The sequence below is a fragment of the Eschrichtius robustus genome, chromosome 16 (assembly GCF_028021215.1).
Source record: "Eschrichtius robustus isolate mEscRob2 chromosome 16, mEscRob2.pri, whole genome shotgun sequence".
NCBI classification, from domain to species: domain Eukaryota; kingdom Metazoa; phylum Chordata; class Mammalia; order Artiodactyla; family Eschrichtiidae; genus Eschrichtius; species Eschrichtius robustus.
In genome coordinates this window covers 12,966,709-12,988,238 of record NC_090839.1, presented here as the reverse complement: position 1 = coordinate 12,988,238, position 21,530 = coordinate 12,966,709, and positions in this window count along the sequence as shown.

Here is a 21,530-nt window from a genome sequence, read left to right as displayed (position 1 = left end):
CAACGACCGCAGAGTTACAAGAAGCAATAATGAGGGCACGGGGCCGCGGAATGACACCTCTGCCAGAGACGGTGGAGGAGGGAAGTGCCAACTCTCAGAGATAAGCAGAGGCAGCTCAGAAACAAGCAGAAAGGTGTCCACTACTTCCAATGCACTGGCAGAGGAACAGCTTATTGAGGACCAGGAAGAACCACAGTAACAATGCACCACGAAAATAAAATGACAGGGGCTTCCCTGGCGGTGCAGTGGTTGAGAATCTGCCTGCCAATGCAGGGGACACGGGTTCGAGCCCTGGTCTGGGAAGATCCCACGCGCCGTGGAGCAACTGGGCCCGTGAGCCAAAACTGCTGAGCCTGCGCGAGGAGCCTGTGCTCCGCAACGGGAGAGGCCGCGATGGTGAGGGGCCCACACACCGCGATGAAGAGTGGCCCCCGCTCACCGCAACTGGAGAAAGCCCTCGCACAGAAACGAAGACCCAAAACAGCTAAAAATAATAAATAGATAAATAAATAAATTTTTTTAAAAAATAATAAAATGACAGTTCTCTAGAAACCAAACTTAAAGTCACAGAATACTGTGATCTAACAGACAGAGAATTCAAAACAGCTGTCGTAAAGAAACTCAATGAGCTATAAAAAAACTCAGAAAAGCATCAAATTAATGAACAGAAGGAATACTTTACTAAAGTATTTACCAAAGAGATTAAAACCCTGAAAAAGAACCAAACAGAAATTCTGGAGCTAAAGAACTCAATAAATTAGATAAAGAATGCATTACAAAGCACTGGAAATAGGGCAGACCATATGGAAGAGAGAATTAGCAAGCTCAAAGACAGATATCTAGAAATGATACGGGTGGAAGAGGAAAGAGAAACAAAATATTTTTAAAAAGAGGAAATTCTATGAGAACTATCTGACTCTTTTAGGAAGGACAACATTAGGGCAATGGGTATCCCAGAAGGGGAAGAGGGGGAGAAAGGAACAGAGTTTATTTAAAGAAATAATAGGTAGGCACTTCCCAAACCTGGGGAAGGAACTGGATATACAAGTCCATGAAGCTAAGAGAACGCCTTTTACCTCAATGCAAAAAGATCTTCTCCAAGACACATGATATTAAAATTGTCAAAAGTTGATGACAAAGAAAGAATTTTAAAGGCAGCCAGGGAAGAAAGAATGGTAACCTACAATACAAAAAAACACACACACAAAAAACACACTACATTAGGCTATCAGCAGATTTCACAGCAGAAACTCTACAGACCAGGAAGAAGTGGAATGACATTTTCAAAATACTGAAAGATAAAAATTATCACCCAAGAATACTCTATCCAGCAAAGTTATCAATCAGATAGGAAGGAGAAATAAAGACTTTCCCAGACAAACCAAAGCTGAGGGAGTTCATTAACACTAGACCCGCCTTACAAGGAATGTTGAAAGGAGCTCTTCTACCTGAAACAAAAAGGCAATATTACACAAAACTTTGAGTAAGGTGATAAGTAGACAGAATCAGAAAATTGCAAATCTGAAACAAAATAGGGTTTTGAACACTTTATTATAACATAAAGGTTAAAGGAGGGGAAAGGCAGGAAAAAATAACTATAGCCACTTCAATTTGGCAACAAACTCACACTATAAGAAGGAACACGCTGAGACAACAAAAAAACCAAAGGGGAAGAAGAAAAGGATAGAATTTGTATAGATACATGAAGATAAGATGCTATCAGCAGAGAAAGGACTATTTTATTTATAAGACATTTTATACAAGCCTCATGGTAAACATAAAACATAAATCTAGAGAAACAAAACATTAAAAGAAGAGGAAACTGAGAAAAATATCATAGAAAACCACCAAACCAAAATGGTAGACAGAAACACAAGAAAAAAGAAACAATATAGAGCAACCAGAAAACAAATACAATGTCAGTACTAAGTCCTCATCTCTCAATAATCACCCTAAATGTAAATGGGTTGAACTCACCAATCAAAAGACACAGAGTGGCTGGCTGGACAAAAAAAAAGACCCAACTATATGCTGCCTCCAGAAGACCCACTTCAGCTCTAAAGACAAACATAGGTTCAAAGTGAAGGGATGGAAAATGATACTTCAAGAAAAAAGCAGCCAAAAGAAAGTGGGTATAGCCATACTCATATCAGAAAAAATAGACTTCAAGCCAAAAAAGGTAATAAGAGACAAAAATGGACAGTACATAATGATAAAGGGGACAATTCATCAACAAGACGTAACAGTTATTAATATATATGCACCTAATAGAGGAGCACTGATGTATGTAAAAGTTATTAACAGACCTAAAGGGAAAAATTGACAGCAACACAAGAATAGTAGGGGATTTTAATATCTCACTTACATCAATGGATAGATCATTCAGACAGAAAGTAAACCAGGAAAGAGTGGCCTTAAATGAAACATTAAACCAGATGGATTTGATAAATTTGTACAGAACATTCCATCCAAATGCAGCAAAATACACATTCTTCCTAAGTGCACACAGAACTTTCTTAAGGATAGACCATATTTTGGAACACAAAACAAATCTCAGTGTATTAAGTACGTTGAAATCACATCAAGCATCTTTTCTAATCGGAATGGTATGAAACTAGAAATCAACTCCAAGAGGAAAGCTGGAAAAATCACAGATGTGTGGAGACTGAACAACATGCTATTGAACAGCTATTGGGTCAACAAAGAAATCAAAGGAGAAACTGAAAATTACCCAAAGACAAACAAAAATGAAAACACAACAAACCAAAATCTATAGGCTACAGCAAAAGTGGTACTAAGAGGGAAGTATCTAGCAATACAGGAGTACCTAGAGAAACAAGAAAAATCTCAAATAAATCTAACCTTACAGCTAAAGGAACTAGAGAAAGAAAAAGAAATGAATCCCAAAGTCATTAGGAGGAAGGAAATAATAAATATCAGAGTGGAAATAAATGAAATAGAGACTAAAAAGACAATAACAAAGATCAATGAAACTAAGAGATGGTTCTCTGAAAAGATAAACAAAATTGACAAACCTTTAGTTAAAGTCACTAAGGGAAAAAAAGAGAAGGGTCCGATAAATAAAATCAGAAACGAAAGAGGAGAAATAAAAATGGATACCACCGAAACACAAAGGATAATAAGAGAATATCATGAACAGCTATATGCCAACAAACTGGATGACCTAGAAGAAATGGACAAATTCTTAGAATCATACAACCTTCTAAGACTGAATCATGAAGTAACAGAAAATCTGACTAGACTGATCACTAATACAGAGAATGAAACAGTAATCAAAAAGCTCCCAAAAAACAAAAGTCCAGGACTAGATGGCTTCACAGGTAAATTCTACCAAACATTCAAAAAAGATTTAATACCTATCCTTCTCATATCGTTCCAAAAAACTGAAGAGAAGGGGATGCTTTCTAACTCATTTTATGAGGCCAACATCACCCTGATTCCAAAACCAAACAAAAAGAACACACAAAAAAAGTATAGGCCAATATCTCTGATGAACATAGATGCAAAAATTCTTAACATAATAAGGGACATAAATGACAAACCCATAGCTAACATCATACTCAATGGTGAAAAACCGAAAGCTATCTCTCTAATATCAGGAACAAGACAAGGATGTTCATTTACATCACACTTATCCAACATAGTATTGGAAGTCCTAGCAGGAGCAATTGAGCAAGAAAAAGAAATAAAAGGCATCCAAATTGAAAAGGAAGAAGTAAAACTGTCACTATTTACAGATGACATGATTTTATATATAGAAAACACCAAAGACTCCACCGAAAACTATTAGAAATAATAAATGAATACAGTAACGTTGCAGAATACAAGATTAAAATATGCAGAAATTGTTGCTTTCCTATACACTAGTAATGAACTATCAGAAAGATAAATTAAGAAAACAATCCCATTTACAATCACAACAAAAAGAATAAAATACCTAGGAATAAATTTAACCAAGTAGGTGAAAGACCTGTACACTGAAAACTATAAGACATTTTTTAAAGAAACTGAAGACACAAATCAGTGGAAAGATATGCCACGCTCATGGATTGGAAGAAATAAATTGTTAAAATGTCCATATTACCAAAAGCAATCTACAGATTCAGCACAATCCCTATCAAAATCTCAAGAACATTCTTCACAGAAATAGAACAAAAAAATTCTAAAATTTATATGGAACCACGGAAGACCCCAAATAGCCAAAGCAATACTGAGAAAAAAGAACAAAGCTGGAGGTATCATACTCCCTGATTTCAAACTGTATTAGTCATAGTAATCAAAACAGCATGATATTAGTAGAAAAACAGATACATAGATCAATGGAACAGAGTTGAGACCCCAGAAATAGACCCACACACATATGGACAACTAATTTATGAAAAAGGAGCAAAGAACAATGGAGAAAGGACAGCCTCTTCAATAAATGATGTTGAGAAAACTGGACAACTACATGCAAAAAAATGAAATGACCACTATCACAGACCATACACAAAAACCAATTCAAAATGGATTAGACTTGAAGGTAAGACCTGAAACCATAAAAATCCTAGAAGAAAACATAGGCAGTATGCTCTTTGACATAAGTCTTAGCAATATCTTTCTAGATATGTCTCCTCAGGCAAGGGAAACAAAAGCAAAAATAAATAAATGGGACTATATCAAACTACAAACTCTGCACAGCAAAGGAAACCATCAACAAATGAAAAGACAACCTACTGAATGGGAGAAGATATTTGCAAACGGTATAACTGATAAGGGGTTAATATCCAAAATATCTAAAAAACTGATAGAAGTCAATAACAAAAAACACAACCCAATTCAAAAAATGGGCAGAAGAGCTGAATAGACATTTTTCCAAAGAAGACATACAGATGGCCAACAGGAACATGAAAATATGTGCAACATCACTAATCACCAGGGAAATGCACATCAAAACCACAATGAGCTATCACCTGATGCCTGTTAGAAGAGCTATTGTCTTCTAACAATAAAAGGCAAGAAATAACACCTGTTGGTGAGGATGTGAAGAAAAGGGAACCCTCATACACTGTCGGTGGGAATGTAAATTGGTGCAGCCACTATGGAAAACAGTATGAAGATTCCTCAAAAAATTAAGACTAGAACTACCATATGATCAGCTATCCCACTTCTGGGTATTTATCCAAAGAATACAAAAACACTAATTTGAAAAGATATATGAACCACTATGTTCATCACAGCATTACTTACAATACCAAGATATGGAAGCAACCTAAGTGCCAATCAGTGGATGAATGGATAAAGAAGAACATGAAATATATACAATGGAATACTACTCAGCCATAAAAAAGATGAAATCTTCCCATGTGCTACAACATGGATGGACTTTGAAGGCATTATGCTAGTTGAAATAAGTCAGAGAAAGACAAACACTATATGATTTCACTCATATGTGGAATATTAAAAAAAATTAAAAACAAAATAAATGAACAACCAAACCAAACAAAAAAAAAACACATAGATACAGAGAACAGTAGTTGGTACCAGAGTGTAAGGAATGGGGGGAGAGTGAATTGCATAAAGGGAATCAAATGTATGGTGATGGATGGAAACTAAATTTTTGATGGTTAGCACATTGTAGGATATACAGAATTAGATATATAATACTATACACATGAAACTTATATAGTGTTATAAAGCAATGTTACCGCAATAAAAAATAAACTAAAAAAAGAAGCAAAACCACATTAAGTGGTTTTAACTTACTGGTTAAGTGAAGAGTTAACTATAAAAAGCCTGGCTTGGAGGATGAGTGTACATGTGTGTATTTGTGTGTGTTTGTCCATATGAGCTTTTTCTTTTTTTTTGCATTTTATTTTTTTTTAATACAGCAGGTTCTTATTAGTCATACATTTTATACACATGAGTGTATACATGTCAATCCCAATCTCCCAATTCATCACACCACCCCCTTACCCGCCCCAGCTTTCCCCCCTTGGTGTCCATACGTTTGTTCTCTACATCTGTGTCTCTATTTCTGCCCTGCAAACCAGTTCATCTGTACCATTTTTCTAGGTTCCACATATATGCATTAATATGCGATATTTGTTTTTCTCTTTCTGATTTACTTCACTCTGTATGACAGTCTCTAGATTCATTCACGTCTCTACAAATGACCCACTTTTGTTCCTTTTTATGGCTGAGTAACATTCCATTGTATATATGTACCACAACTTCTTTATCCATTCATCTGTTGATGGGCATTCAGGTTGATTCCATGACCAGGCTATTGTAAATAGTGTTGCAATGAACACTGGGGTGCATGTGTCTTTTTGAATTACGGTTTTCTCTGGGTATATGCCCAGTAGTGGGATTGCTGGGTCATATGGTAATTCTGTTTTTAGGTTTTTAAGGAACCTCCATACTGTTCTCCATAGTGGCTGTATCAATTTACATTCCCACAAACAGTGCAAGAGGGTTCCCTTTTCTCCACACCCTCTCCAGCATTTGTTGATTGTAGATATTCTGATGATGCCCATTCTAACTGGTGTGAGGTGATACCTCATTGTAGTTTTGATTTGCATTTCTCTAATAATCAGTGATGTTGAGCAGCTTTTCATGTGCTTCTTGGCCATCTGTATGTCTTCTTTGGAGCAATGTCTATTTACGTCTTCTGCCCATTTTTGGATTGGGTTGTTTGTTTTTTTAATATTGAGCCGCATGAGCTGTTTATATATTTTGGAGATTAATCCTTTGTCCATTGATTCATTTGCAAATATTTTTTCCCATTCTGAGGGTTGTCTTTTTGTCTTGTTTGTAGTTTCCTTTGCTTTGTAAAAGCTTTTAAGTTTCATTAGGTCCCATTTGCTTATTTTTGTTTTTATTTCCATTACTCTAGGAGGTGGATCAAAAAAGATCCTGCTGTGATTTATGTCAAAGAGTGCTTTTCCTATGTTTTCCTCTAAGAGTTTTATAGTGTCTGGTCTTACATTTAGGTCTCTAATCCATTTTGAGTTTATTTTTATGTATGGTGTTAGGGAGTGTTCTAATTTCATTCTTTAACATGTAGCTGTACAGTTTTCCCAGCACCACTTATTGAAGAGACTGTCTTCTCTCCATTGTATATCCTTGCCTCCTTTGTCATAGGTTAGTTGACCATAGGTGCGTGGGTTTATCTCTGGGCTTTCTATCCTGTTCCATTGATCTATATTTCTGTTTTTGTGCCAGTACCATATTGTCTTGATTACTGTAGCTTTGTAGTATAGTCTGAAGTCAGGGAGTCTGATTCCTCCAGCTCCGTTTTCTTCCCTCAAGACTGCTTTGGCTATTTGGGGTCTTTTGTGTCTCCATAGAAATTTTAAGATTTTTTGTTCTAGTTCTGTAAAAAATGCCATTGGTACTTTGATAGGGATTGCATTGAATCTGTAGATTGCTTTGGGTAGTAGAGTCATTTTCACAATATTGATTCTTCCAATCCAGGAACATGGTATATCTCTCCATCTGTTTGTATCATCTTTAATTTCTTTCATCAGTGTCTTATAGTTTACTGCATACAGGTCTTTTGTCTCCCTAGGTAGGTTTATTCCTGGGTATTTTATTCTTTTGGTTGCAGTGGTAAATGGGAGTGTTTCCTTAGTTTCTCTTTCAGATTTTTCATCATTAGTGTATAGGAATGCAAGAGATTTCTGTGCATTAATTTTGTATCCTGCAACTTTACCAGATTCATTGATTAGCTCTAGTAGTTTTCTGGTGGCATCTTTAGGATTCTCTATGTGTAGTATCATGTTATCTGCAAACAGTGACAGTTTTACTTCTTCTTTTCCAATTTGTATTCCTTTTATTTCTTTTTCTTCTCTGATTGCCGTGGCTAGGACTTCCAAAACTATGTTGAATAAAAGTGGTGAGAGTGGACATCCTTGTCTTGTTCCTGATCTTAGCGGAAATGCTTTCAGTTTTTCACCATTGAGAATGATGTTTGCTGTGGGTTTGTCATATATGGCCTTTATTATGTTGAGGTAGGTTCCCTCTATGCCCACTTTCTGGAGAGTTTTTATCAGAAATGGGTGTTAAATTTTGTCCAAAGCTTTTTCTGCATCTATTGAGATGATCATATGGTTTTTATTCTTCAGTTTGTTAATATGGTGTATCATATCGATTGATTTGCATATACTGAAGAATCCTTGCATCCCTGGGATAAATCCCACTTGATCATGGTGTATGATCCTTTTAATGTGTTGTTGGATTCTGTTAGCTAGTATTTTGTTGAGGATTTTTGCATCTATATTCATCAGTGATATTGGTCTGTAATTTTCTTTTTTTGTGGTATCTTTGTCTGGTTTTGGTATCAGGGTGATGGTGGCGTCCTAGAATGAGTTTGGGAGTGTTCCTTCCTCTGCAATTTTTTGGAAGAGTTTGACAAGGATGGGTGTTAGCTCTTCTCTAAATGTTTGATAGAATTCACCTGTGAAGCCATCTGGTCCTGGACTTTTGTTTGTTGGAAGATTTTTAATCACAGTTTCAATTTCATTACTTGTGATTGGTCTGTTCATATTTTCTGTTTCTTCCTGGTTCAGTCTTGGAAGGTTATACCTTTCTAAGAATTTGTCCATTTCTTCCAGGTTGTCCATTTTATTGGCATAGAGTTGCTTGTAGTAGTCTCTTAGGATGCTTTGTATTTCTGCAGTGTCCGTTGTAACTTCTCCTTTTTCATTTCTAATTTCATTGATTTGAGTCCTCTCCCTCTTTTTCTTGATGAGTCTGGCTAATGGTTTATCAATTTTGTTTATCTTCTCAAAGAACCAGCTTTTAGTTTTATTGAACTTTGCTATTGTTTTGTTTCTACTTCATTTATTTCTGCTCTGATCTTTATGGTTTCTCTCCTTCTCCTAACTTTGGGTTTTGTTTGTTCTTCTTTCTCTAGTTCCTTTAGGTGTAAGGTTAGATTGTTTATTTGAGATTTTTCTTGTTTCTTGAGGTAGGCTTTTATAGCTATAAACTTCCCTCTTAGAACTGCTTTTGCTGCATGCCATAGGTTTTGCATCGTCGTGTTTTCATTATCATTTGCCTCTAGGTATTTTTTGATTTCCTCTTTGATTTCTTCAGTGATCTTTTGGTTATTTAGTAACATATTGTTTAGCCTCTATGTGTTTGTGTTTTTTACGTTTTTTTCCCTGTAATTCATTTCTAATTTCATAGCATTGTGGTCAGAAAAGATGCTTGATATGATTTCAATTTTCTTAAATTTACTGAGGCTTGATTTGTGACCCAAGATGTGATCCATCCTGGAGAATGTTCCGTGTGCACTTGAGAAGAAAGTGTAATCTGCTGTTTTTGGATTGAATGTCCTATAAATATCAATTAAATCTATCTGGTCTATTGTGTCACTTAAAGCTTCTGTTTCCTTATTAATTTTCTGTTTGGATGATCTGTCCATTGGTGTAAGTGAGGTGTTAAAGTCCCCCACTCTTATTGTGTTACTGTCGATTTCCTCTTTTATAGCTGTTAGCAGTTGCCTTATGTATTGAGGTGCTCCTATGTTGGGTGCATATATATTTATAATTGTTACATCTTCTTCTTGGATTGATCCCTTGATCATTATGTAGTGTCCTTCTTTGTCTCTTGAAATATTCTTTATTTTAAAGTCTATTTTATCTGATATGAGTACTGCTACTCCAGCTTTCTTGTGATTTCCATTTGCATGCAATATCTTCTTCCATCCCCTCACTTTCAGTCTGTATGTGTCCCTAGGTCTGAAGTGGGTCTCTTGTAGACAGCATATATATGGGTCTTGTTTTTGTATCCATTCAACAAGCCTGTGTCTTTTGGTTGGAGCATTTAATCCATTCACGTTTAAGGTAATTATCGATATGTATGTTCCTATGACCATTTTCTTAATTGTTTTGGGTTTGTTTTTGTAGGTCCTTTTCTTCTCTTGTGTTTCCCACTTAGAGAAGTTCCTTTAGCATTTGCTGTAGAGCTGGTTTGGTGGTGCTGAATTCTCTTAGCTTTTGCTTGTCTGTAAAGCTTTTGATTTCTCCATCGAATCTGAATGAGATCCTTGCTGGGTAGAGTAATCTTGGTTGTAGGTTCTTCCCTTTCATCACTTTAAGTATATCATGCCACTCCCTTCTGGCTTGTAGAGTTTCTGCTGAGAAATCAGCTGTTAACCTTATGGGACTTCCCTTGTATGTTACTTGTCGTTTTTCCCTTGCTGCTTTCAGTAATTTTTCTTTGTCTTTAATTTTTGCCAATTTGATTACTATGTGTCTCAGCGTGTTTCTCCTTGGGTTTATCCTGTATGGGACTCTCTGCGCTTCCTGGACTTGGGTGGCTATTTCCTTTCCCATGTTAGGGAAGTTTTTGACTATAATCTCTTCAAATATTTTCTCAGGTCCTTTCTCTCTCTCTTCTCCTTCTGGGACCCCTATAATGCGAATGTTGTTGTGTTTAATGTTGTCCCAGAGGTCTCTTAGGCTGTCTTCATTTCTTTTCATTCTTTTTTCTTTATTCTGTTCCACAGCAGTGAATTCCACCATTCTGTCTTCCAGGTCACTTATCCGTTCTTCTGCCTCAGTTATTCTGCTATTGATTCCTTCTAGTGTATTTTTCATTTCAGTTATTGTGTTGTTCATCTCTGTCTGTTTGTTCTTTAATTCTTCTAGATCTTTGTTAAACATTTCTTGCCATCTTCTCGATCTTTGCCTCCATTCTTTTTCCGAGGTCCTGGATCATCTTCACTATCATTATTCTGAATTCTTTTTCTGGAAGACTGCCTATCTCCATTTCGTTTAGTTGTTTTTCTGGGGTTTTATCTTGTTCCTTCATCTGGTACATAGCCCTCTTCCTTTTCATCTTGTCTGTCTTTCTGTGAATGTGGCTTTTGTTCCACAGGCTGCAGGATTGTAGTTCTTTTTGTTTCTGCTGTCTGCCCTCTGGTGGATGAGGCTATCTAAGAGGCTTGTGCAAGTTTCCTGATGGGAGGGACTGGTGGAGGGTAGGGCTGGCTGTTGCTTTGGTGGGCAGAGCTCAGTAAAACTTTAATCCACTTGTCTGCTGATGGGTGGGGCTGGGTTTCCTCCCTGTTGGTTGTTTGGCCTGAGGCGACCCAACACTGCAGTCTACCCGGGCTCTTTGGTGGGGCTAATGGTGGACTCTGGGAGGGCTCACACCAAGGAGTACTTCCCAGAACTTCTGCTGCCAGTGTCCTTGTCCCTTGGTGAGCCACAGCCTCCCCCTGCCTCTGCAGGAGACCCTCCAACACTAGCAGGTAGGTCTGGTTCAGTCTCCTATAGGGTCACTGCTCCTTCCTCTGGGTCCTGCTGCGCACACTACTTTGTGTGTGCCCTCCAAGAGTGGAGTCTCTGTTTCCCCCAGTCCTGTCGAAGTCCTGCAATCAAATCCCGCTAGCCTTCAAACTCTGATTCTCTAGGAATTCCTTCTCCCGTTGCTGGACCCCCAGATTGGGAAGCCTGACATGGGGCTCAGAACCTTCACTCCAGTGGGTGGACTTCTGTGGTATAAGTGTTCTCCAGTTTGTGAGTCACCCACCCAGCAGTTATGGGATTTGAATTTATTATGATTGTGCCCCTCCTACCATCTCACTGTGGCTTCTCCTTTGTCTTTGGATGTGGGGTATCTTTTTTGGTGAGTTCCAGTGTCTTCCTGTCGATGATTTTTCAGCAGTTAGTTGTGATTCTGGTGTTCTTGCAAGAGGGAGTGAGAGCATGTCCTTCTACTCTGCCATCTTGAACCAATCCCATATGAGCTTTTGTGTGTCTGTCTGCCCAGAATGTGGTTCACATTCAATGATCTTAAAGATACAATTAATGTATTTACAAAGGCAATTAAATACAGAGGATGTCCACTGATATTTGGAGGTCAGTCACCTTGATTTGGGGATAACTTTTCTCTCCATTGGTCTGGAATTGGTGAATTTAAGTGCTGAGACCTGCATCACAAGGATGGTTTCCAGTCTCTTGATTTAGGCTGGATGGGGAATATTCTCAGCCCATCCTGTCCAAGGGCAGACATTACCTGTTCTTAGACATCATTTCCCACAGAAGCAGGGACTTCTCTTCACCTCCAGACCACTCTGTCTTGAATGCTTCATGCTCTCTTAATGAGTTTGAAACACGAGTCCACATCCCTCAGTGGCCCCGCCTTCTGACCTATAGCTTCATCTTATGAAAAACCTGGCCCATAGCTTTGCCTACGGTGACTCAGCTTGAGACTTAAATTCTATCCCAGCCCAGAATCATTTTATGAGCAGCTCCCACGTGTGTGAGTTGATGAGCAGGGCCATCCCCTGGAGACCAAGAGCAGTACCCAAGTAGCATTTGGCCAGGTGGAAGCCAGATGTGTTAGGGTGGCCAACAGCCTTCCTCACTGGCTCCCAGCCAGGACCCCAGGGGTGACTTGACCCACCTCAGGGGCCACAGGAAGGGAGCTTTTTGGCTAAAAGGTTGAGAAAACTATTCATGTACAGAAGTTCAGGAGATGTTCATGCTCTGGTGAAAATCAGATCACCAGAAAAGCTGCATGTGGCCTGCACTAGAGATGGACACTGTCCCGAAGACACTAAACCTCTGAATGCAGTGTATCTGGCTGTTTCAGAGAACAGGGAACGCTTGTGGGGCTGGAATCCTTAGTGCCTTGGAGTCCTGACTATTTGAATGGGAATCAAGATTCGTTCAGCTGCAAGGCATAAATAATTAACAGTGGTTTAAGACAGTGCTTTCCAAACTTTAATGTGCATGCAAATCTCCTGGGTTCCTTGTTAAACAGCAGCTTCTAATTCATTAGGTCTAGGTTCATGGCTATAACATCCTCCCAGGCGAAGTCCAGGGACCACACTTTGAGTAGCAAGGGGCTGTACATTACAATCACCTGGGGAGCTTTAAAAACCCACTAATGCCTGAGTCCTATCCTCAGAAATTCTGACAATTGCTGTGGAGTATGGCATTGGCATCCACGTATTTAAAATCTCCCCAAGTGCTTCTAAAATGCAGCCAAGATTGAGAACTGCTGGCTTAAGCAAAAGAGACATTTAATTATCTCACATAAAAATAAGTACAGAGAGGGGCATTCCTGGGGCTGGGTTTGGAAGAACAATGTTGTAATCAAGGAGCTGGAATCTTTCTGTCCCTCTGCTCAAACATCTTCATCTGTCCTCAAACTTAATGCCTAATGGTTTCAAGATGGCTGCACAGTTCCAAACATCACATCCTCACAGAGGGAAGAAATGAATGTCAGACTCTTTGCTGTCTCTCTCTTAAGCAGGGATCAAAGTCTCTCATGGAACCCAGCTGCCAGCTGCACTACCCATACCCCCTTATACATCCCCTTATGTCTTTTTGGCCCAGAGTGAGTTATACTAGGGTTGCCAGATTTAGCAAATAAACATACATTCAGTTGTGAATTTACATTGTGACATATTTATACTAAAAAACTATTCATTGTCAGAAATTCAAATATAACTGGACACCCTGTATTTCATCTGGCCCTAAGTACGCACCCAACCATTAACCAATCACTGACAAAGGGAAATAGGATTATCATGCTTAGTTTAGCCTCCAGCCCCACGACCCCCATCCCCGCCCCGTCCCCAATGACCCATCCCTATATTCTTTTCTCAGCCTGAGTACTTCTCTCTCAGTGACCAGATCTGGGTCACATGTCTGTCTCTGAGTCAATTGCCGGGCTAGAGGAGTGGAATAGGCTGATTGGCTTTGCTTGGCTCACATATTCCACCCTTCACAAATGTAATATAATGGGAATAAGGGAGAAGCCATGTCCCCAAACACAGCTGGAGTGCTATCAGCAGGAGAAGGGTGAAATAACCCTGTTTTTTATTTTCTATATTCTTGGGCCTTGCTGACCCTGGAGGGACTGACCCTCCCAGGGATGGCCACTTCCTAGAGACACTAAACAACTTGCCTGTGAGTGTACTTTTCAACTACAAACTGACCAATCCACAGCCCACATCCCAACCACCTCCTTTTTCAGGCCCTCACGCTCCAGGCCACTATCCACCTGCCCTAATCACTCTAGGGCCAGTACCAGACCACCAGAGACAGACCCTCTGCCCCAGAGCCCCCTAAAACCATTCAAACTAGCCAATCCTAAGCCTGCGTGCCCTGCTTCTTCTACTCCTTTCAATGGAAACCACACAACAAGGCTCTTGCCCACAGTTTCCCCCCCGCCCCACCTCTGCCCCACCAGGCACTTCCCCGTGGGTGGCATGCTTCTCTTGGGAACTGTAAGAAAACTACCTCTTCAATGGCAGCGATCTTCTGTTGGCCTTACCATACCTCAAATTTTCTGTTAATACACTATACTTTAAAACAGAGGGAAAGGATTTTTTTTCTCATTCCTTAAATATACATGAGCGCCTACTGTATGCCAGGCACTATTTTAGTGCCTGGGATATAGCCATGAACAAAGCCTACACAGTGCTTCTGAGACAGACGTTCTCATGAGGTAAGATCAATAAACACATAAAATACGTATCATGTCAGATAGTGGTAAGTGTCGGTACGGAGGACAGGGAATGGGCAGGGATGGGAGGGAGGCTACAAGTTTAAATAGAGCAGCCAAGGAGGGCCTTACTGAGAAGGGAACATCTGAGGAGAGACCTGAAGGAGGTAAGGGAGTGAGCCACACAGACAACTGGGCAAAGAGCTGTCCAGGCACGGGGAACGGCAAGTGCAAAGGCCCTGAGGTCAGATGGACTTTTAACTGGCTCACCCTGGCTGTTGGGTGCAGAAAGGGATTTCAAGGGAGAAAAGTGACAGTGGTCGTCTGGACAGGAACCTGCTCTTCCCAGCACCCACTGCCCTGCCTGGTACATAACAGACCATCAATAAATACTTGCAAAATGAAGGAAGACACAGAGGTGGGGCTTACTCACCTCCCTGGAAGGATCCTCGCCTCTGTCACAGGATCTCTGACTGCAGCACGTGGGGGGTCTCCACACACCCCCCCTCCCAGTACCATAATTTCATTTCTTCACGCCTCTCGTGGAAGTTTTTCCATCCCACCAGATCCCTTGCTCTGTCTCTGGCCACTTTTTCCTCTTGTCAAATTCCTCTTCCCTCCTTTTGTCGGGTTTGGGAATCCTCAGAGGGAAACATCCATTTGGGTCTTTCCGGCTGGACCTGAGTGAGGTCCCGACCATTTCTCCACAGCTGTGGTGTCTGGGGCTGGGACTCCTTGGTCACCTGGGGACCAGTTCCTCTTTGCAGATTCAGCAGAAGAATCCAGAAGCAAGAGTGATGTTTCTGAACACTCCGGACTAATGAGCTGTTTTCAGAGACAGCTGCCAAGGTCCATGAGAAGACAAAGAGAAAGAGTGGTGTGGCCATGAGCAGGGAATGGGGACCAAGAGGGGTGTCCATCCATGCTGTAGACAGGATGTCAGATCGGCCGTGCCTTGGACACGCTCTTGGCTCAGCTACTTTAAGTCTTTTACTAAAAGAAAAAAAAAATTTTTTTTCATGTCACTTTTCCCTGACATTTTATTTTGAAAAATTTTAAACGAATTTTACAGTGAACACATTATACCCACCACCTACATTCCACCATGAGCATTTTACTATAATTGCTTTTACTATATCTGTTTGTCTCATATCCTTCCAACAATTTCCTCAGCATCTGGAGAGAACACTGGCCCCAGGCCAGAAGGAGAAGGAGCTGAGGGATTTCCTTAGAAACCAACCCACGGATGGCTCCATCTGATGGAATAATTCCCTCTGGTTTCTCTCTAGCCCCTGCTCACAGAGCAGGAAACAAGGCTGATCCCAGAGAATCTCAGCTGGCTGATAATTAATGCCTGGGAGTGCTCTGAGAGGGCCGGCAGCGGGGACAGGGCACCGGGAACAGGGCGCAGCACGACCCTCTCCCTGGCTCCATCCCACCTGGCCCAGGGCGGCAGACGTGAGCTGCAGCTCCAGCCCTCCTTCCTGAGAATCACAGAACCCAGGGCTAGAAAGTCTCTTGAAGGACACAGGCCCATTTTTATATTTGTTTTTGACAAATGAGGAAACAGAGGCAGAGGACTCTCAGGAAGATTATGTGCTTCCACACACGCCTGTGTCTACTCATAGTCACGAAGCTGGGCCTTGAGCTCCTGGTGCAAGAAGACTGGTATCAACATGTACAGCAGGCTGGTAAGTGGATTTAGACCAAGACATGGGAACTGCAGCTGGATTCACAAGGATAATCACCTCTACCCCTTTTCTAATGTAAAATTGTTCTTGCCCCCAAACCTTAAGCAGAATAGATGTTAAGAGCAAATCATGTTTCCAACAAATATCTTTCGAGTACTTCCTTTGCCCGGCAATATTCCAGGGCCTGGGGCTACAGGAGTGAATAAGACAGACACAATCCCTACTCTCAAAGAGTGGAGGAGACAGACAATCACTTTAGAAAATGAATACATGCAATAATTTCAAAGAGAAAAAAAATGCTAAGTAGGAAATAAAGGGAGGGAGGAATGTCAGATAGCAAGGGTCGGGGAGGCTGCTGTAGATGGACGATCTGGAAAGATTAAGCAAGGCCATGGTGAGGATCTTATTCTATTTAGTTTTTTTTTTAAGATTTTTTTTTGGGGGGTGGGTATTTCCCTGGTGGCACCGTGGTTAAAAATCTGCCTGCCGATGCAGGGGACACGGGTTCAAGCCCTGGTCCGGGAAGATCCCACATGCCGTGGAGCAACTAAGCCCGTGCGCCACAACTACTGAGCCTGTGCTCTAGAGCCTGCGAGCCACAACTACTGAGCCTGTGCTCTAGAGCCGCAAGCCACAACTACTGAGCCCACGAGCTGCAACTACTGAGCCCACGTGCTGCAACTGCTGAAGCCCACGTGCCTAGAGCCCGTGCTCTGCAACAAGAGAAGCCACCGCAATGAGAAGCCCACGCACCGCAACGAAGAGTAGCCCTTGCTCTCCGCAGGTAGAGGAAGCCTGTGTACAGCAACGAAGACCCAATGCAGCCAAGAATAAAAATAAATAAATTAATTAATTAAAATAAATTTTTTTAAAAAAGATTTTTTTTTGATGTGGACCATTTTTAAAGTCATTATTGAATTTGTTACAATATGGCTTCTATTTTATGTTTTGGTTTTTTGGCCACGAGGCATATGGGATCTTAGCTCTCCGACCAGGGATCGAACCCGCACCCCCTGCATTGGAAGGCGAAGTCTTAACCACTGGACCGCCAGGGAAGTCCCTAGATATTTATTTTTTATTTATTTAGGCTTTCATTCACTTCGATTTTATTCTAAATGGATGAAAATGGGGGAAGGGGCTTCAAAGGGGGAGGGACGTGAGCTGACATAGGTTCCAGCAGGGTCCTTGTGAAGAACAGACTATGGGGACAAGGGTGGAAGCAGGGATCCCACGTAAGAAACCGGTGTCTTTGTCAGGCCAGAACTAATGAAGTCGGGACCAGGGTGTGCAGTGCAGGTGGTGAGAAGCGTAACTGTACAGACTCCATCTGTACTTGGGGGACTGGAGACAGGAACTGAGGCAAAGAGAAGAACAAGGACAACACCCATCTTTTAACTTGAACCACCAGGTTGCTGACTGAGCACCAGCTCTTCTCTCTTGGGAGCAATAAACATTTCCTGTAGGATCCGTGGTTCCAATAAGCTTAATATCAGGCTCTGATTGTAATTTTGCATCAGTGACTCTTGATGAAAACCAACAGAACACCCTGGCTTAAGGAAGTGTAATGGGGACAGAGGGGAGAGCCGAGCAAAGAAAACCATGAAAGCCTTAAAACATACTGATATTTTTTCTCTCCTTTATAAAAATGGAGACCCTGGGCCACAGTGAGGCTAAGAAACTTGTTCTAGGTCACACAGCCAGTAAGCAGTAAAGCTAAGATTTGAACCCAGAGCCCATGTTCTTAACCACTGCACTATTTAACCAGTGTTCTGGTAGAGGATATTGAGTTGTTCCAATTTGAAAGGTTATTTTTCACTGTTACCAATAATACTACTAGGAATGTCTCTATACTAGTTTCTTTGCACCCCTGAGCAAGCATTTCTGAAGATGAGTTCCAGAGAGTAGATGAGGTGGTCTTAGGGTCCCTCATATTCTGTGGCCTCTCTTGACCCCCATCCTGGTGACTCTCCATGCTTAGATCAGTGCCTGAAAGTCTTTCCTTCTACAAAGGAGCCGGGACTTCTCCCCAGTGGTTGAACTGGCCCCGGAAGGTGGCTGAGTACCTTACAGAAGGTGGGGGATGGGTGGGATGAGGCTTCTGAACCCCCAAATAGAGCCAGATCAATGCTGCCCACCCACAAAGCCCAGCACACTATCTCATCGTCGGCTACAGCTAAGGCACAAAGGGGTTCCTGAAAAATGTATCGTTTCTTTTCTGTTCACCCATGTGGTGCCTCTGACATTTCTCTGGGCTGGAGATTTCTTGGCTGAGATAATCCCAGGCTCCCTTCCAGTCCCAGGGTGGAGAACAGCCATCCATCCTAATTAGGGTCTGGTTGAGAGGACTGCTTCCAAGACCCAGCAGCAAGAAGAAGAACTTGTCCTCTTTCCTTTTTGCGAGGTGGCGGTCTGGGGATTGTAAACCATGAACGTCTTTGCCTTTCCCTCCATGGAGTGGTCATGCCTCCCTGAATTGTCACTTGGAAGTATCGAAAGCTCAGAGGATCCAGTCTATGAGCTTACTGGTCAATAAGAGGCCTAATTGTTACCACATTTTCAAATCGATTACAAAAATCCTTATGTTTGGGTGACACTTGGAGACCTTAGGCTTTTGTCACCAGGAGGTTAAGAAAGGGAGAAAGCGTGGATGCTGAGACCTTTGGTCAAGGAGGCGTGGCAGCCATGGACACTGTCCAAGTGTTACTGGCTTAATTCAATCCAGACAAACTGTGGTGAGCCTCTCTGGGTACAGGGCTTTCCCAGGCCCTGGGGGACACCCAGGTAAGTATGGCCTTTACCTTGAGGAGCGAATTATCCAGCTCAGGATCCTACCAGCACCAGCCAGTCATCTACGGCCTCCTGATTTTGCAGCATTCCAGTGACATCTGAGAACAAAAGGATGCTTGCTGACATGCAGTGAGCTGTGCCCCTTTTCCTGGGGTGCCCACGAGCCTAGCCTGCAAGGGCAGGGGTGCTTCCATGACTAAGCGAAGCAGGAGTCTCTCGGAAGAGCAGGACAAGGACTGCTCGGTTCTCATCTGGACTTTGCCCCGGGCAATTTTACAACCTCAGCCAAGACATTTTCCCACTTGGGCCTCAGCCTCTCTGACCCTACAGTTAGAAGTGTGGATCACAGCATCACCAAGGCCTGTCTCCCCCTCTATAACAGCCTGAGGTTCAGTATCTGAGAGATGACAGTGTGAAACGTCAGTCTCGTCATGAAAAGCCTTGCCCAGGTCAGAAAAGCAGAGCGAATGTATCCTGAAGACGTACGGCTTTTCACAGCACAGGTGAGGGAGGTCCACCTATGCAGGCAGGTAAGTCCTGGACTCTGAGAACACACTCCAAAGTCTGAGCCCACAGTTAACAAAGGTCATTTCCAGAGTGAGGAATCCAGGTGCATTCCTGGATCTGGGTCTGCTTTTCCCAGGACTGCCTCCACCAGGGAAGGTGAACCACAACAAGGAGCCATCATTTACTCCCTGGGGACAGGAGTAAGGACAGAGAGAAAACATAACTTCGTATGTGCATACCCACATGACTTTATCAAGGATCACTACGCCTGGCATCTCACAGGTTCACATGTCCTCAAACACGTGGTGAGGATTTAGAGGGATGCCTCATCCATAGTTGGGGCACTTCAGCCGCTTAGAGAGAAGAGGTTTTCTGGGCCTGGCTTACTCTACTTGAATAGCCTCTTCTAGAGAATCTGACACATCACCATTTGAATTCTTCTCCCTTTGCCTCCCCATCACTCTGAATTTTCTCAGTTAGAAGGGACAGAAATTCAACTCAAGCAAGACCGAGCAAACAAAAAAAAAAGTTTGTCTCATGAAAATTAAAAGTTCAAATATAGCTTGCTTCAGGTATGGCTGGATCCAGGAGCTCAAGCTGTATCTCCTGAGTCCTCATCTCTCTGATCTCAGCTTTCCCCTTCATGGCTTCAGGCTCAGGCCAACTCTCCATGTGGTGGCATCTGTACAGCAAGCCATCCCATAGGGACGATGGTTACTCATTCCCATTATGGCAGGAAAAGCCCCCAAATTGAGTCTCATTTGGCCTGGCTTGGTCCCCTGGTGAACTCTGAATGAATCAGGGAGATGGAACCCAGATCTGGCCTGTGGACTGTGTGGTTTAGTATTCACCTGCAGAGAGAGGTGGGTTCTTGCTCGAGGGTCTCCACTGAACATTCCAGACTATGCCATTCATAGTGCCCTTTCCTCAGGTGTGAGATGATGGTGGGGTGGAGGGAGGGAATGGAGCATTCCCAGACATCTTGGCTCTTATCCAGACTTGGTTGTTTCTAGACAGTTCTCTTCTTTCTTTACTTTGCCAAGTGATTTTAATTACATGAATAATATCATTGTAATTTTTAAAATTCAAAAGTAGCTCCTCCCTCCCCACCCACTTCTCAACTTGTCACCCCAGGCCACTATCATTTTCAATGTGACATGTATCCTCTAAAAATATACAGAAATACACACACACAAAGAAAAATAAAGAGAGGGAGGCAGAGAGTAACAGGGTGATCTCTTAGATAATGGGACCATTAGATAATGGGAGAGCCTCTCTGAGGAGGTTACATCTGCAGAGAATAAAATAAGAGAATGAGCTATACAAATATCTGAGGGAAGAGAAGTCCTGGCAGAGGGATGAACATGTGCAAAGGCCCTGAGGCAGGAGCATTTTCAATGTGTTTGAAGAACAGCAAGGAGGCCAGTGGGGCTGGAGCTGAGTGAGTGAGGCAGGGGAGTGATAGGAGTTGGGGTTGAAGACAGAATGGGTGGTCAGATCACATAAAGCCTTGTAGGTCTTGGTGCAGACTTTGGCCTCTATTCTAAGCAAGAGTGGAAGTCAATGCAGGATTTTTTCATGATAAAATATGATTATCTGACTTAATGTATTAAAAGGACCACTGGCTGTCAAGTGGAACACACAGGGGGAAGGCGTAGGGTGGATGCCAGAAGACCAATTAGGAGACTCGTAACAGTCCAGGCAAGAGATGACAGCTGTTCGCACAGATTTAAGTCAAGACCCTGGGTCTACCGACTCCGGCTTCATTATTCTCACTCCCAACCTCCCTCCCTTGACTTACCCAAAAAGTTCCTGCCATCACATAAACTATTTATCTATATATTAAAGACATCATCACATTAGTTCTCTATCACTCACAGTCCTCCTGGGTCCCCCAAGTCCAGAATTGGTCTGGAGGTAGCCTTGTGTGTATCAGCTACCCGGGCGAAGCAGGTCTCTTGGACAGAAGTCTCTGGACTGGCAAATTAGGTCTTAGTCATCATAATGTCTAGCAAATGCCAAATCCCAGTAAACAGTGGTTGTTTGGACCCAGTCCTTGGGAATACTGAG